Raw genomic sequence first — 3787 nt, forward strand, 5'->3', positions numbered from 1 at the left:
GAAGAGCCTCTAGCAAAAAGCAAATCAAGGGGTTAGTGCTGAGGACCGGCCTGCAGGACCAAGTGAGCGCCCCTCTTGCCGTCTGTAACAACTGCTAGCGGGATTGTTAAGGAAACTACTTATAAAACACTCACTATGCAGCTTTGCACATGGCAAGCCAGGGGTCAAATACTGATAGTGGCCCAGGCAGTATTTTGTGAATTCTCAGATTTTAATATCTTTAAGTTAAGAAGACATTCCTTAGTTCTCCACTCACCCTACCTCTCCTTGCTTATTCTTGGCTGCTTTACACATTGATGTCACCTCACTGGCCCCTGAAGGCATGAGAGTTTTCCTGCTGTGTAATTATTGTCACCACCACCCCTACAACACCCATGCATATAAACATACTATCTATACATACACATATATACATACATCACATGTATTTGCATACTAAATGCTATGCTCTGTTTTGAGCACTTTACAATTACTACCCCATTTCACAGAAGAGGACACTGAGGAACAGAGAAGTTATTACGTTGCCTCTAAGCTCATGCAGCCTGTGATAGAGCTGGGATTCAAACCACGCAGGCTGACTCCAGAGCGTGTGCTCCTCCTCACCACGTCGTACTGCAGGCAGTCTACGTGCAGTAAAAAGTATGGGCATGGATGCCTCCAAGGGTAAAAGGAAAGATAAGGTCATTGTGAGAACTGAATGAGGTAAGTGCAGTAAAACAAAACAGTAACTGGCACAAGAGAAGCACTAGGAAAAAGTAAACTATCTCAGAAACAGGCTCCTAGACGCGGAGAACAGACTGATGGCTGCCGGCGGGCGGGGGGGGTGGGGGGAGGGCACTGGAGAGGGGGGTGTAAAAGGTGATGTGATTAGAAGTACAAATTAGTAGTTACAAAACAGTCACAGGGGTGTAAAAGTACTGCATAGGAAATATTTGTGGGTGCTAGAAATATTGGGGGTGGCCACTTTGTAAACTATACGATTGTCTAATCAGTATGCTATACACCTAAAACTAACACAAAATAATATTGAATGCCAACTGTAATTTAAAAATAAAATTTTAAAAAGAGAGCTTGGGACCAAAAAAATTCTAGAACTCTATCACTAAAGTGTATCAGAGAATAAGTGGCCATGTGTGATGATATTTGTATCTTCCCAGGTGAGAACCTCAACATACTTTACAAAACTTGTTATGAGGGTAAAATGCAAATAGGAAACAAATGAAATTTCACCAAAAGTTCAATATCTGATAAGAACAGATACTACACTTGATCTTAGCCAAAAGGCCGAGAAGCAATCAAAAGGTCAATATCTGAATCAAATGAAAAATTTTAGTTACCATAGATACCCCATTGAACTAACTCTTTGGTGGAGAAGTTATTCCCACCGCATTCCTATGATACAGAAGATTTCTTTCCTTTATAAAAGATCATTCAGTTGATAACTAATAAAGGAAAAGTTCTGAAACAATTTCACAAAACCAAAGAATGATCAACAGTGTTGATAATAAATAAAATGTTTTCAATCCACAAAAGTGTAAGCTATTCTCCTTGGGGAGAATATTTTCCACTTGAATAAATGGTGATACCCCTTACATTTATATAGTTTGTTTGTTTTGCTTTTTAACTTACAGAGCATTTCCAAACAAGCATGGGAAATATGATGCTTAATTTCTATATCAACATAATTGGACCACAGGCTGCCACGTTATTTGGTCAAACATTATTCTGAATATGTCTGTGTGGGTGTCTGGGGGAAGATAACACTTGAAACAGTGTTCTGAGTAAAGCAGATTGCTCTCCCTAATGTGGTGGGTCTCATCCAATCAGTTGAAATCCAGAATAGAACAAGAGGACTGACCATCCTGCCTGACTGTCCTGCCTGTCTGACTTGGGCTGAACTATCAGTTCTTTCCTGCCTTAAGACTCAACTGAATGGGATGGGAGTAATAGACAGAAAACTGTACTTGAAAAATAATTAAATAAAAAAATTGGAAAAAAAAGGTAATTAAAAAATAAAATAAATAAAAAAAATAAAATAAAGTAAGGTAAATGATAAAAAAAAAAAGAAAAAAAAGACTCAACTGAAATATCCTTCTGGGTCCTGAGACTGCAGCCTTCAGGACTAGAACTACGCTGTCAGCTCTCTTGAGTATCCAACTTACTGACTACAGATTCTGGGAGTTGTCAGCCTCCATAATCGTATGAGCCAATTTCGTATCATAAATCTTTTTATACATATATACACACACACACACATCATATTGGTTCTGTTTCTCTGGAGAACACTGACCAACTAATTCAAGAAATATTTTCACCTTTTCCATCTTACAGATGAGAAACGGAGGCTCAGGGAAGTTGAATGACTTGCACAGTTTACAACTCACCTCCTTATCCTCAGATGCTCTGAGTCCTGCTGATTGTATTTTCATTCATTCGGCAGACACTTATCAAGCAGCTGTTATGGGCCAGGCATTGTAACCCTAAATAATTTTCAAGTCCACCGTTCCTGCTCGAGCCCTGCTCCCTCTGGCTCTACACTGCATGGCTTATCTTCTCGCTCTTACGGGGCACTAAGGGCTCCAGACTCAGCTCCCAGCCCCAGCTCTATCCTATGTTTGGCCTTTTCCCATATACTATTGCCTCTTTAAAGGCCTTTTAACTTTGTTGTATGTTTCAAAATTTTCATAATAAAATTAAGGGGTAAAATGCCTCTCCTCTGCTTAAAATCTTTCAATCACTTTTCCTTGCACCTAGAATAGAATCCAAATTCCCTGAAATGTCACCTCCAGAGACTTATGTGATCTGTCTCCACCTGTCTCCCTGGAGGTCTTTCAATCCCTCAAGCATATCCCATCTGGCACACACTTTATCCTTTTCTCTTTGTGGTTACTCCATCAGGTCTTTGCTTAGACATCCCTTTCTCATAAATGCCAAATCCAAATTATATTCTATTGTTTTAGCACCTTATTCTTTTTTCTCCATAGCACTTAATACAATATGGAGATAAAAGTTTGTAGTTTTTACTATTATTTATGTCTAGCTCCTAAACTAGGTTATAAGCTCCATGAGGAAAAGCTCATAATTGTGTTCCCAGTGCCTAGACACACTAGGTGTTCAATATATTTGCTTAATTCATATTCTATAAACTCATCACACAGTTGAGCATCTTCCCACCTCTGCTCTTACTGTTCTTTCTACGTGGATTGACCCATTCCTCTTCTCTGCCTCTAATGTCTTCATGTGGCAAATTCTTATTTCCTCTGTGAGACTCAGCTCCCCTGTGTCTCTTTTTCCTCAAGGTAATTAAATCATTCTGCATGAACTTCCACAGCTCCTGTAGCACTTAGTTCACATATGGGAGCTGCCTTCTTATCTTTTCTGTGGGCCCCTCAAGGTTATGGACTGGGCCCCTTTCATCCTGGAGAATCCCTGAGCCTGAACAAGACCTGACGTACAAGCAGCCCCAGTGAACATCTACCAAAGGTTGCTGACTTAAGAGACTACAATCAGAAATGTGTATCCACTTTCACCACTTCTATTTAATATAGTATTGGAAGCTTTAGCCTCAGCGATCAGGCAAGAAAAAGAAATAAAAGGCATTCAAATTGGAAAGGAGGAAACAAAACTGTCACTGTTTGCAGATGACATGATAGTGTACATGGAAAATCCTATAGACTCTACCAAAAAATGCTCGAACTAATAAATGAATTTGGCAAAACAGCAGGTTACAAAGTCAATATCCAGAAATCAAAGGCATTTTTGTATACTAACAATGAATCAGCAGAAA

The 3787-nt window shown here is 39.5% G+C and overlaps 1 pseudogene; it reads right to left on the reverse strand.

The window, feature by feature from the left end:
- Positions 1-1191: 1191 nt before the first annotated feature.
- LOC118985070 (uncharacterized) lies at positions 1192-1296 on the reverse strand (annotated as a pseudogene).
- Between the last annotated feature and the right edge of the window lie 2491 nt (positions 1297-3787).

This window comes from Sturnira hondurensis, unplaced genomic scaffold (assembly GCF_014824575.4).
Source record: "Sturnira hondurensis isolate 20B ecotype Veracruz unplaced genomic scaffold, ASM1482457v3 Scaffold0004068, whole genome shotgun sequence".
In the NCBI taxonomy this organism is placed as follows: Eukaryota; Metazoa; Chordata; class Mammalia; order Chiroptera; family Phyllostomidae; genus Sturnira; species Sturnira hondurensis.